This window comes from Eulemur rufifrons, chromosome 21 (assembly GCF_041146395.1).
Source record: "Eulemur rufifrons isolate Redbay chromosome 21, OSU_ERuf_1, whole genome shotgun sequence".
In the NCBI taxonomy this organism is placed as follows: Eukaryota; Metazoa; Chordata; class Mammalia; order Primates; family Lemuridae; genus Eulemur; species Eulemur rufifrons.
The window spans coordinates 10,094,234-10,109,331 of record NC_091003.1 but is presented as its reverse complement, the minus strand read 5'-3'; positions in this window follow the sequence as shown (position 1 = coordinate 10,109,331).

Here is a 15,098-nt window from a genome sequence, read left to right as displayed (position 1 = left end):
ATAGCCGAGGTGATAGTAAAAATATTTAGCAATCTGGATGGAACAGGGATGGACCAGTTGGAACAGATGTTGGACAGATGCTATAACTACAGTGGTCTCTCTGAACATCCACCCTTGGTGAAGGCATTCTGGAAAGCATGAAGCTATGCCCAGATGTGAAGGATCCCTGTTGTCATTAATTCATGGGTAAAATGAAGACAGAAATAGTTTCCCCAAGTAATGGATATCTCATAATGTCGTGGGCACCTTGAATAAGGTTGGCTCAATAAGGGCTGTCAGTAGAAAGCAACAGAATCCCAATGCAGCAGGATTAGGTCAAAAGGAATTTATAGCCTCAAATTACTGGGAAAAACCCATGGTAGATTTAAATTTAGGTATCAAGAGGTCAAACTATATATTCAGGACTTAATTTTATTCTGTTGATGGTTGGGTTCTGCTTTCTTCTGTATGGGTTCCATTATTGGGCAAGTTTTCCCTTCGCTATAACAGGACAAGATGATACTCAGTTCCAGATTTATATGCTATTCTCCCTGCTTGAAGTACACCAGAAAGGGAATTCCTTTTTCCCTAGTGGTTCCAACAAAAGACCTGGAATTAACTCTCAGTTCTCTGATTGGCTGTCAGTTGTCGTATACTCATCCCTGAACCAATCACTAATGGGATGCTCGGATTGGCAGGGTGTGTACTGTGGGGAGAGAGGTATGTGCCCACTGAGGGGGAAAATGGATGCTGGCCAGGTTAAAAACTCCAGCTTTCTACTACCATGACTTAATGCAGAAACTCCAGAGAAGTGTGAGATGGCACCGTTCCTATCCAGGCTTGGTTACTCCCTATTTGTCGTGAATACATGGCTCTCAGATGAAAATCGATGTTGTTTCATTCCCTCTTCTAAGAAGCCAGCTAGTCTGTAAGGCTGTGCTTCTACACATTAATACATGAGAACACTGATGTGTTGTCCTCTTTCTTCCTCCTTGCCCACAGAAGATGGGCACGGAGAGGATTCTTCAGGGTAGAGGGTGTTGGTGGGATGCGGTGGCTGATGTCACACATGGGTTTGGCAGGCTCTCTAAGGCTGCATTTGCAAAGTCTTAGAATCATGAAGGAAAGGAAAAACCATAACGTGACCATGCAGGCATTTCTTTCTTTCTCCTCATTTTTCCTCAAAGCCACGGTACTTCGAGGGAAATTTAATCCTTATGTTTCTATTTAATTTGCCGTATACTTAGGTCACCGAAATGAAGCCTATAAAGAGACATTTGATGTCCAGGAAGAATTATGAGCTTGTGTATAAGCCTTTTAAAATGTATGTGTATGCGCGCGTGTGTGTGTGTGTGTGTGTGTGTGTGTGTATGTATGTGTGTGAGCAGTTGTGATTTACCCCTTCAAAGATTTGCATTCCACTGGGTTTGAACTTATCGGAAAGTGAGGTTCAAACCTCACAGTTAGAAAAATCTATTGAGACTATTTCTTCCCTTTTTCAGAACCACACATGGAGTAACAGAAGCATAATGCACTCTTCCCCATACCCATCTAATCAAGGGTATGGGTATCTCTTTAAGTGACAACTTTTAGACGAAGTTCTCTATTTTCTCATCTTCCACTCGTAATGCTTTGCAGTCTGGCTTACATCTCCACACTGCTACTCTCAAACCTGTCTCCAGGTGGTCCTTGGGGACCTTAATGCTGCTGCTTAAATCTAGTGGGGATACTGCAGTTCTCACTCTACGTGGCCACCCAATGGGTATTTTTATTGCTCATGTTATGTCATCTCTCAGAAGCATTTGGCACAATCAAATGCTCTTCCCTCTTGACACAACGTCCTCACTTGGCTTGAGTAACTTCGTACTCTCCCATTAATTTCTCATTTTATCCTACCTCTGTGGCTGTTTCTTCCCCATCTCCTTGTCTTATCCTTCTAATGTGTAGTTATGAAAAGGGAAAGAAGTAAGCAGTCATGAAATACATTAAACATATCCATTACAGATGGAGCATCCTGAATCCAAAATTCTGAAATCTGAAATGCTCTAAAATCCAAATGTTTTTGAGCGCTAACATGATGTTCGAAGGAAATGCTCATTGGAGCATTCTGGATTTCGGATTTTCAGATTAGAAGTGCTTAATGGTAAATATAATGTAAATATTCAAAAATATGAAAAAAATCTGAAATATGAGACACTTCTGGTCCCAAGTGTTTTGGATAAGGGATGCTCAACTTCTATTTGAGGACCTCTAGGCCTAATCATAGACCCTCTTCTCTTCTTACCTTATATTCTCTCCCTAGGTGACTTTATCCAGCTCCATGAACTCAATGCCATCTATCTACTAGTGGTTCTCAAAATTATATCCGTGTACTGGGCAGTTCTTTTGAGCTCCATGGCATATAACCAGATGTGTTCTAAACATCTCCACTTGATATCTCAAAGCACTGAAAACATAAGTTCAGAACTGACATCCTCAACTCTAATTTCCATCCTCCCAGTACAGTCATGTGTTGCTTGATGATGGGGATAAATTCTGTGAGATGTGTTATTAGGTGATATCGTCGTTATGTGAACATCACAGAGTGTCCTTGCACTAAACCTAGATGGCGAGTCTACTACATGCCCAGGTTGTGTGGCATTGGCTACTGCTCCTAGGCTACAAACCTGTACAGCATGTTGCTGTAATGAATACTGTAGGCAACTGTAATGCAATAAGTTTTTGTGTATCTAAACACAGAAAAGGGTAGAGTAAAAATACAGCGTTATAATTCTATGGGATCACCATTGTGTAGGTGATTTGTCATTGACTAAAATGTCATGTGGCACATGACTGTGTTTGCTTCCTGGTGTGCCTACCTTAGTAAAAGGCACTATTATACAATCTTTTTTTTTATGTCCATCACCGCCATCCAAGTCTAAGTCACCACCATTTATTTCTTGTTGGGCTACTGTAATAGCCTTCTGATTAGACCCCCATGTCCACTCTGTCCCATTCTCATTTTCTTTGTGTACCATTGTCACAGCTGTCTTTTAAAAATAATGATCTTGACATGTCACCTCTCATGTAAAACCTATCAATGGGTTTCCGTTGCTCTTAGGATAAAAGTGAAGATCTTTTGTGATGTTTGCCCTGCATGTGATGGCCCTGCTTACCTTTCCAGCTCTGTATGCTAACACTCCCCCCTTGCATCCTGGGCTGCAGCCACTCTGGTGTCCTTTCCTCAAAAGCACCATCCTCCTCCCACTAAGAGACTTTGCATATGCTGTTCCATATACCTGGAATTTTCTCCCCCTCCACTGCCATTTACGTAGGTAATTCACATTCATATTTTGACCTAAGCTTACAGGTTACCAGTTCAAGCAATCATCTCCTGACCTGTGGCCTATGTCAGGTGATTTTGTTTTCTGTTTCCATAAATTGTACTCCTTTCCCTTTGAACATTTATCTTATAATTATATTTTAACATTAGTATAGATATGATATCACAGTGGGTAATATATTTCTGTTTAATGCATTAATATATATCTTGATTTATTACATATATGATATACATTTTCACATATTGCATATATGTTAATATTTTCCATTTGACTTTGAGAACAGAAATTGTTTGTCTTAATGACTATTATATTGTCAGGGGTAAACCTTCAGTGAAAATTTTTCCCACTCTGATTTATCAATCCCAGAATTCTCTTCCATAACTCCCTTACCCTGATCTACGGAGTCCTCGTGGAACCAAGACTACAGGAGCCTGCTCTGCAATTCCATGCTTCCAGAAAAAATGTCCCAAGAACTCTCTCTACAGAGTCCCACTTTTAGAGCTAAAAGAGCCTTTATAGGCCATTGAATCCTATAGATTGGTGGGAAAGTGAAGAACTGAAAGATTTGTCAAGAGTCTTTGTAAGATGTTTTACCATTAACTTTAATATAAATCTGAAAGATTACCCTTTCTTTTACCTACTTGGTTGAAGGTGCTGGTTAGTTTAATTAGTGCTAAAGGATGACTCTGGAGTATTATAGTACTAGTTATCTTGGTCTTCATTGTCACCATTATCATAATCATTATTGATGCTAGACTAGCATACTTTTTGAAAACTTAGTCTCTGTCAGGCTTTTTGCTAAGCATTCTAACTCATCTGATGCTTACAACAGCCCCATGAGGTGTATATGAATCTGATCTCCAATTTCAGAAGTGGAAACGGGGGTTCAGAAAGCTGAAGTCATTTGTCCAAGCTCACAGTGTTGGCAAGCAGCAGACGAGGATGAAAACAAAACCCTGCCTCGCCTAACGTCTGTGCTACTTCCATGAACAGCCTGAAATTCTAATAAATCCACAATATTTTAGATACTCTGTTTTTAAAATTAAACTTGGAGAAAAATGACAGAATGCTTCCCCTACTCCATGAGGCCAAAAATATCAAAGTACCCATTGCACATTAACCAAAATAGCCCCTCAAGCCATCTGATTGAGCAGATAGGCCGATCAACACTCCCCCTCTTTTTAGTTGGGGAAACTGAGTCTCAGGCCCCTTGAGGAGCCCGTGGGTGTTGCCAGGGCCATCACTCAGGGCTGAGGCGTCTCTGTCAGGGTTTTATTGAGCAGAGCTGCCTGCCGCCATATGCATTTAAATAATGAGCAAGGATCAATACCTGTCTCTGTTCTTCTTGTCCACATTCCCTGTTGATGGCCTAAGAATGAGAGGCCAGATTCACCACGAAACTTCAGCCTGCAGTAGAAGCCCATTATATCCTTGCCGTAGCTGAATTTTCCTCTTTGAGAGCCATGAGAGATATTGAAAGGGGTGGCAGGAAAGGTCATGTCATAGAGAATTCACCAGGATCTAAATCTTGAATGCTGGTGAGCTAATGTGGCTGAGTTTCCATAAACAGACACCCATCCATCAACAAATGTTTGTTCAACAGTCAACATAAACCCAGTGGGGAGGCAGGATAGCCCAGTAGGTAAAGTGTACTCTAAATCCAGGCAGGTCTGAACTCAATCTATTCCTGCCATTTCCTAGCTGTAGGACTTCATGCAAGTGTTTTCTCTCCCTCCCTTTCTTCTCTCCTTCCTTCCTTTCTTCCTTCTGTTGTTCCTTGCAAATTTATTTAGGGTAAAACACACAAAAGTTAAAGTGCATTAATCTTAAGTGATTGTGGGTGTGTGTGTAACCACACCCAGATCAAACTACAGCACTCCTTACTGTTCCCTCCAAGAGGTAATCACTATCTTGACTTCTATCTTATCTTGATTAGGTTTGCCTGTCCTTGAAATTCTCATAAATGGAATTATGCAGAATATACCATTTGGTGTCTGGCTTCTTGTACTCACCATAATAATCTGTGAAATTCATCCATGTTGTTGCCTGTAGCAAGAGTTTATTTCTTATTTTGACGCAGTATTTCATTGCACGAATATATGATAATCCATTAATCCATTAATCCAATGCATTCTTCCCTTGATAGGTGTTTGTACCATTCCGAGTGTTTGGTTATTATGAATCAAGTGGCTACGGATATTATTGTGGTTATCTTTTTGTGACATATGCAGTCACTTCTGTTGGGCATGTCACTAGCAGTGGAGTAGATGGGCCATTTTGCTTTTCTTTTCAGAGCCTCAGTTTCCTTATTTAGAAAATGAGAATCATGATCCTACCTCCCTCTTAGCCTTGTTGTTTGGGTTAAATGAGGTACATAGTCTAACACAATAATCACCTGATAATTGTATTCTAATTGTGTATTTTAATGCTATGAGCTTAGAGAATGCTGTCTTGACCTAAGCTCTTTCCAAAAGTCATGTCAACTTTTCATCTCACCCAGTATGGCCATGAAAAAGTTGGATTGAGCACGCCGGGCATCTCCCTCCGCAGGTTCTTCCTGGGAAGCTTGGGCACAGTCCTCGTTACCCACCTGACAAAGTTAAAAGTGCATTCCTCCCATCAATATTTATTGAGGGAACACTTTCTCTTTTGCCATTTGCTTTATTTCGTTTGACCAACGAGACAGCCAGCCAGCATGCCCGCAAACCATGGCTTCTAAAGAAGAGCTCTTTTGTATACTTGTCTTCTTTTTTGAAATCTCTGCCCCAAAACATTATCTGGATTAGCAAGATGAGCCTAGAAAAAATGCAAGAAACGAAGCCTAATAGGAAGGACTCTGAAGAAATTTGGAGTGTCCTCATGGCCTCAAGAAGGGGGCCAGGTTAAGTGGAGGGCACGTGAGAACCCCCGCACCCTTTCCTCCCCTGCAGGCCTGTGGCTGGGCCCTTGTATCTGCATGAGCAGAAACCTGGGCGGACCCAAAGCAGATTGTGGTTGGAGCTGGAAGCCAGCCTCAGCGATGCCATAAATCAAGGACAATTGTAAAGGTGCTTTGTGTTCTAGGATGTTGAAACATCTCTCTCTCTCTCTCTCTCTCTCTCTGTCTAATGGTACCTTCCCCCGGGCACAATTAACTGTAGGCATAGGATAACACGGAGAGCCACTCTCTGCCCCATCCCCTCTTTTCTTCTGCGAATAATGGGATGATGTTTCATCTCCAAAAATAGCCCGTTGGGCTTGGAACACTCTCCTTCCCCTCTTAAGGCTCCATGGGATTATTGGATTATGAAGCAACGGGCTTTTTCAGGCTTGCTGGAATGGCTGACTGGTATCAGGGCAGTAAGCCAATGGTAGCTGAAGTGTATGGAATATTTCAGGTTTAATGATATTAGACACAGGTATATCGAGCGCTTACTAAGTGCCAGGCACTGTGCTGGGTGCTTTACACTGATGAGCTCAATGGATTCTTATAATGGCCTTGTTATAAATAGACTGTCCCTTCCCCACCTCTTCCATTCTGAGTTACGGAAGCGAGGTTATCATTCAAGGTTATGCAGTGTTATAGACCGACTATTTTTGTCCCCTCTTCCCTAAATTCTTACACTGAGATTCTAACCCTCAAGGTGATGATATTAGGAGGTGGGACCTTCAGGAGGTAAGTGGAGGGCCCTCATGATTGGGATTTGTGCCTTTATATGAGAGAGCTCCTACACCCCTTCTGCCATGTGGGGACACAGCGAGGACACGGCCATCTGTGAACCAGGGAGCGGGCCCTCATCAGACACCCAAACTGCTGGCGCCTTGATCTTAGACAGACTTTCTGAGCTCCAGAGCTGTGAGAAATTTCTGTTTATGAGTCACCCAGTCTATGGTCTTCTGTTATAGCAGCCCCAAGCTATTATAAGGCATGCAGTTAGAAGGTAGCAGAGCTGAGATGAGAAATTCATAGTCCATGCCCTTGATCCAGAAAATGTCATTTGGCGATGGTAATAACTACTATTGAAATCTAATTTTGAGATTTCCTTGCATTTTTCACTGACATTTATTGTTGTAAAAAGAAAATATAATCAGTTTTATTTCAAGAATATTATTGTTCCCCTTACACCTAACCCAGTGCCTGACAAAATTCAACCTTGGGAATTTGGGCCAAAATAACCTTCCACTGGTTGGGCCTAAAATAAAATGAGGCTCACCGAGTCTGCTTTCTGAGTTCTCTTCTCAGCTGAAGAATCTCCCTCTCCTCCTGGTTCCCTGCTTGCCTGGACGGTGACAGTGGACATCCGTTACTTTTATTGACTATCCTGCCTTTTAGACTGCCCTTTTCTGCTCCATGCCATTTTGGTGGGACTTAAAATCAGGGGCCCATTTCTCTCCCCCCTACACAACCTGGCATCTTTAGAGCATCCCCAGCCCCTTGGATGTAGTGGATTGGTTCAGGGGTGGACGTGTGAATCCTTTTCTGAGATCAGCATGAGTGCTGGGAGCAAGTGGATTCCCCTCCTTTAGAAATGATGAGCTGCTCTAGGGATCGTCCATGCTTGATGTTGTTGAGGGCCATCTTTGGTTTTATGTCAGCTGAACCCAGAAGGAATATGGAGCCATGATAGAGGAAAGGAAATGTGAGAGATGGGGAGGATATCTAATGACGTCTTCTAAATTGAACTTGCTGTGGATTCAGCTATGCCTGAAGCCTGTCTCTCAGCTACCTGGGGTGCGTGTGAAGACGTGCTGCCTGGTTTTCTCTGCTATGAGAAGCAGCGTAGTTGGAATTCTCCAGCCTCTGCAACTTGGGATGAGCCAAGTGTTCGCTCTGAAGCCACATTGTCCCTGAGCCGCTCTCAGCCTAGCTGATGACTGAGCATGGCATGGGTTCTAGAGCAGGGTCATTTCTGCCCAAAGTGGGACTCCTGTAATGGGAAATCTTTGCTTTGGAGCTTCCCATTGGCCTCACTGAGACTTTTTTGGAGCTGCGCTATGGGCTGAGGCTCTTCCTACCCAATTCTCATTCCGTCCCTCTTGCCCTTCTCAGGTATCAGACCTGGATTGCAGTCTGTGGGCTCCTCCTACCTCCTCCTGCTTCCTTTATTCTCCACAGATGGCTCCTCCAATAAGTCTCTAATTCTGTTTTGGCTTCTGCTTCCTGGAGCACCTGAGCAGGGACACCACTCTCTATTTTTGCTTAAGCTGGTTTGAATTGGCACTTTGTCATTTGCAACCCAAAGAAATCCTATCACAGAAATGTGATCTCAAACATAAAGCTGCTTTGAAACCATGGGTCCTGTAGAGACATTGGTTATGATCATTAAGATTGTTTGCTGAGAGTTAAACGACAGGAGATTAAGAGTAGCACTGGAAGATGAACAAGATTTCCAAACTTGGACAAGACAGGAGGTTAGTGAAATGGTGGGTGTGGCTTGATACAAAGTTAAATCTTGTCTGGGATTATTTATAGATTTGATATCTAAATCTAAATCTCTTGTTTCATATCTTTCCTGGATATCCAACCCATCTATCCTAAAGCTTCTTGAACACTGGCATTTGGCTATCTCTCAGGCACTGGGGACTGTGTAGGTCTAAAATGAAACTTAAAATTTTTTCCCCCCCACTTCCCTAATTTTCTCTTCCTGTAATGTTCCTAGCTTAAGGAATGCCCTCCAGTCAATTGTGTAGATCAGGGCAAATATTTGGGAGTTGTCCTTGACCTCTTCCTCTTTCTCCCCACCCCCATTCCATCAGATGTAATCCCTCCTCCTCTAAGGGTCTCGTTACTTCCTCCCCTTCCTGCTAAGTAAGGCACAGGAAGTACCTAACCCTGTGCCTGCCCTGTGGAAGTCACTGCGAAACATTAAATGTTCATTTCCATTACTCTCAAGTTGGGAATGGTATAGACTTTTTTATGTGTCAATAATCTGTCTTTAAAAAATTATTAAGAGCTTACTTATTTTAATTAAACTCAAAGTGGTTTATCCTCTCATTTTCTTCAACGAAGATACCCCATTACATGCAGAATAAAAGGCCCCGACCCCTGGAGAAAAATCAATTCCATGTGCCAAAGCAATGCTCCGTACACCTTGGAAGCAATTCTCATACTTGTTGGGGGATGGACACAGGGTTTGCCAACTCTTTCTTTTGCCAAATTAAATAATACTTTAAAAATTTCTATCTGCACTTACTATTGGTATGTAAATGTGGCACTCAATTAAAATTGTGGCCCCAAAGTTTCAGTTCTGAAGTGAATGAAGCTGCTTTCAAAGAAGGATGATCTACACAGCTTATTTCCAATGCCTGTGCATCCCAGTCTCCACCTATATTCTCAAATAACACAACTAAGGACCAATTCTTTTCCCCTCCCCAAATCTCTCACACCCAAACTCTCCAAAGCTTCTCAACCCCTTTCCACAGGGTCTTCCCTTTCTCCCTGTCTCTGCCGTCCCCATCCTTCCTTCCCTACGCTACTCCAGCTGTTTGCCCTACAGATCGGCTTAACCCCTCTCCTCCTTGGGCCTTTCCCTACCCTTTTCTTCTTCCTGGGGCAGTGGTATGTTCCTCCCTGCCTCTGACTCAGCATCAGAAAAGCCCCCTCCTGCCCCTGCAATCCAATCATTCAGCAAAGGCAGACCCTGTCCTCAGGAAGCACAAGGGGTGACACTGGGCAGCAAGAGCCTGGGTCTTTCTAGCTAGCAGGGCAAAGAGAAGAAAGACTGGTGGGCACGAATCATTCTTGTTCCATTGCCAAAGACAGAATCTTTTTATAACGGTAAATATGGGAAGAACAGGATCTTAGAATAAAGGGCAATCCTTGGCAATGAGTACTTTTATCTATATGAACAACCCGTGACATTTTTCTTTTTTTCTTTATTTCAGAATATTATGGGGGTGCAAATGATTTGGTTCAATAAATTGCTTTTGCTATATACATTGCCCATGCCTCCCCATCCCCCCGAGTCTGAGCTTCAGTTGTGTCCATTCCCCAGACAGTTGAAAAAACACCTATAATTCCTAAACTGAACTCATTTTAACCTTTTGATACATTTTTAGATCTTTTTTCTAGGTAAAATTGTATTTTTAACAATGCAATAATACTGACTATGTAATTTTATTTCTTGACTTTTAAATATACATTGTGAGAAATTTTCATGTGAATGAATATGTTGATATATTTAAATTATAAAGGTAGTATATATACATAGTTAAAAAATATAACAAGTTTAAAAGGTATAAAAATAATAAGCCTTACAAATAAAAAAAAATAAATTGCTTTTGTACTATGCTCAGACAGTGTGCATTGTACCTGTTAGGTGTGACTTTATCCATCCCCTCCTCCCTGCTCGATTTCTGATGAATGTTACTTCCATATGGGCACATAGGTGTTGATTGATTAGTTCCAATTTAATGGTGAGTACGTGCGGTGCTTGTTTTTCCATTCTTGTGATAACTTACTTGGAAGAATGGGCTCCAGCTCCATCCAGGTTAATACAAGAGGTATTAGTTCACCATTTTTTATGGCTGAGTAGAACTCCATGGTATACATTTATCACATTTTATTAATCCACTCATGTATTGATGGGCACTTGGGTTGTTTCCACATTTTTGCAATTGTGAATTGTGCCGCTATAAACATGCGTGTGCAGGTGTCTTTTTAATATTTTTCTTTGTGTTCCATTTGTCATTGACTGATGAAAATGTAGGGGCCTCTGGTTTATCTTTCCTCTGTGGTTTTTGCCTTTTTTTTTTTTTTTTTTCTTTGAGGTACATTGAACCTGTAGTTAGCAAACCCCTGTCAGAACAACTGAATGATTTTCTCCTTGAGGGGTAGAAAGAAAGGTGGATCAAACTTCCAGCTTTATCTTTATCTTCTTGCTATATCTCCCACCCCTGTGTGAGCTCCGGGTTGAGTCGAGTTCTTTGATGACAGGGAAATAAACTCCATGCTCTATGGGAACTGTTTAGGAAAATGAGAAGTTCACCCCTTTGATCAAATGAGCTTCTATTTTGACCCAAAGAAGAAAAAAAAATCTTAAAGAAATAGAAGAAGAAGCAGGACTGAGGAAAGTAGAGAACTTTTTACACATCCAGGTACCCGGAATGCTCCAAAATCTGAAACTTTCTGAGCATCCATGTGACCCTGAAAGGAAATGCTCATTGGAGCATTTTGGATTTCGGAGTTTTGAATTACGGATGCTGAATTGGTAAGCATAATGTGAATATTTCAAAATCCGAAAAAATTCAAAATCCAAAACACGGTCTTAAGCATTTCGGATAAGGGATAGTCAACTCGTACCGGTTTGGGCTTCTTCTCAACTCACAAGAGTTGCATCGTGGGCTCAATTGTGCCCTGCCACACTAAACAACCTCTTCTTGGAACATTGCATTTCTAATGAGGCGCATGTCCTTTATACAGATGATCATGTTGGAACTTACAGCATGTAAAAAAAAAAAAAAAAAATGAAAACAAGAGATCATTTTAAACTTTCCAGATGTCTTCATTTCTCCGGAATTCACTTCACCTATGCTGGCTGTGGGTTAGTGAGTTGCAACCTTGCATCCAATAAAATTGTATGCAGTGGGAGTATGTAGAAAATAACCCTTGTAGTGATCTTGGGTTTGAGAGCCTAAACACATGCTAGGTGTTGGCCACTGTACTGAGGTGATTGCAATTCAAAACTGCAAGGAAGGAATTGCTGTCCATGTTTTACAGATGAGGAAACTGAGGATCAGAGAGGTTTTGGCTCTTCCTTAGGGCTGCTCAGCTGGTAAGTCAGAGCTGGATTCAAACGTATGTTTGTCTGACTCTGAGACACATGTTTTTCCTGTAGACATCATGCTATGACTGTCATTCTGAGTAGCATCTGTTATCTGTTCTTGTCTTTAACTTCCATCTGGTTTGGCTGAAACTCTGGCTCGGATGATGTAAAGGAAGTTGGGGGTTGGAGGAATAGTTCATTTCAGGAGATATGTATGGGGTCACACCTTGCAGTGTGGCATACTTTTGCTAATGCACCAATTGTCCAATGTCTAAACTCCTCCCTGTCTCCAAAATTTATATTTTGCTCAGATAAGGCCTTCTGGAGTGGTGTTGATGGTACTGAAGATGGTAGTGGTGGTGATGATGGTAATGGTGGTGGGTCTGATGCTGGTGGGATTGGTGATGGTGGGCTGATCATGATAGTGATGGTGGTGGTGATGATGGTGGTGGTGGCAGTCTTTTTGTGTGTGTGTGTGTGGGGGGGGGGGGGTTAATATACTCCAGAAACTTGATTGATTAATGTAACCACGTTGATGAGAATCTGGGAAAGTGATATGTCTTCACCAAATTTCCATAAGACTGAGACAGCCACTAGACTGTAACTGGGTGATTGATGGTGCATAATTATTCTTTCTTATCACAAACCCTTGGGTCTGCTATTTTGACCTTCCCAATCCTGAGACAGGGAAAGCAAATTACATACAAGGTTGTTTGGAGAGTATGGAAGGAAGGAAAGAAAAGCAAGAATGATGCCACTAAGCTCTTGTATATGCTCATCCTAGAGGGAGACACACTTACATCTAATCTTACCTTTTCTATTTTTTAGAGACAAGGAGACAGAGTCTCACTCAGTCACCCAGGTTGGATGAAGTTGAGTGGCACAATCACAGCTCACTGCAACCTCAAATTTCTGGGCTTGAGTGATCCTCCTACCTTAGCTTCTCAAGTAGTTGGGACTATATGTGTGCGCCACTATGTCCGGCTGCTAATTTTTAAAATTTTTTTTGTAGAAATGGGGTCTCACTATGTTGCCCAGTGGGTCCCAAACTGCTGCGCTCTAGTGATTCTCCTGTTTTCTCCTCACAAAGTTCTGGGATCACAGGGATGCACCATCACTCCTGCCCATCTAATCTTTTTAATCTTACAGATTTGGAATCAAAGAAAATTCAAACTAGTGCCTTCTCCTGTCTGAGCCTCAGTTTCCTCATTAGGCCAATGATGCTGGGCTTTCCGAATTATTGCAAGGATCTAATAAGATTGCTCAGCACAGTTCTAGGCACAAAATAGACATTCGGCAGTTGGCGTCTGATGCATAAAATGTAATTAAATTAATCCTTTTGACAACTCCCCAAAGCATCCCCATTTTAAAGCTATGCAAACTGAGGCATGGAGGGATTAAGAAACTTTTATCAGTAGCTGACATTTATTGGGCACATACAGGTGCTAAATTCCTGTGCTAAACATTACCTCATTGAATCCTAAGGACAACCACATTAGGTAGAACCCTTATTCTCCACATTTTACAGATGAGGAAATTGAGGCACAAAGAGGTTTAAAAACTTGCTTAAGTGGTGAGAGGAAGATGCAGGATTTATGCTGGGGTTACTGATCCAGAATCCACTTGCTTAACCAGGGATTAGAATGGTGGCCAGCACTGGTCACGTGGCTCTGGGGCTGCTTGGGGATCTGGGCAGAGGCTCACAGGGATGCAGCCGCGCCACCTCGGCAGTGTGTCCCTCCCTTGCCAGGATCTGCAGCCGACACGTTCGTGCTTCCAAAGGGCGCCCTTGACCCTGTGTATGTGAGGGGGGCCCTGGGCCCAGCCTCCTCCACGCCCAGGAGGATGTGCTCCTTACACTGTTTGGGCTCCAAGAACCTGGTTCCAAATGTATCAGCCATTTAACAAAGGAAAAAATAGTTCATGTTCACTCTCTTAGGGAAAAAGAAAAGCCGAAAAGAGCAACAACAAACCTCTCCCATCCATCTGTGACCAAATACATTTTGTGCTTGGTTTCCTTGGGTGGCCTTCTCTTAACGGCTTCTAATTCATAGAGACAAAAAACATAAAACAATTTAAGGCATTGGCACACTCAGCTCGGCAACCCGGCTTATTCCTGGGGGACAGTTTTTGGCAGGGACCTCCTGAGGTTGGCCTAGCTAGGAGGCTGAGAGGCTCACAGGAACAGAGGAAGGAAGGTTTTTTGTTTTTTCTTTCTTTCTTTTCTTTTTTTTTTTTTTTTTTGCTTATGCTTTTCTCTGCTTGCTGAGCCTGAGAGGTATTTGAGGGAAGTGAGTTGGCCGGATAATTATCTGGGTGGTAATTACAGCCAGTTGTGGAGGAATATTGCGTATTCCAAACGGTCGCCATGCCAGCTGGGAAGAGCCCTCGCCAAGCGATGGATTTATGGCGGGCTGTGCGGAGCGGGATGTATGTTTTGGCTTGTGCGCTTGAGAGAGCGCGGCCTCTCCCCCTTTCTTTGCCTCTCTCTCTTTAATCTCAACTTCAGAAGGGAAGGAGTCGGTCGTTAATTCATTTGGATTTCGAATCTGTGCTTTTTTATGTGAGCAACGCAGGCGCTGTGAGGACTTTGTTCGCCATTACGTCTTGGGTGTCGCACATACTGTGCTCAGTTAATATTCACTAAATGAAATAAATCTATTCACAAAGGAGCGTTGATAGAACATCAGCCAGTACCTACAGAACACTTCAGCTGTGCCAAGGCCCCGTGATGAATAGTCTCCCTGTCCTGAGCGGTGGAGTCTCATTGTTATCCCCATTCTACAGACAAGGAGACTGAGGCTCAGAGAGGGGAGTCATTTGCCCAAGGTCACACAGCTAGAAAGTCAGAATGGGTATTCACACCTGGGCAGCTGACCACAATGCTATATTATGGATGGATGGGTGGAAGGCTGGATGTGGGGATGATGACTTTTGTAGAGAAATTTAACTCAATCCCATCTATTTTCAGTGGCTAAGAGAAGTATCTGCAAGGATCCCAGGTTTAAGCAGTGAATTAGTGGTGGATCCAGAGTTTTTGATACTTTGGCCA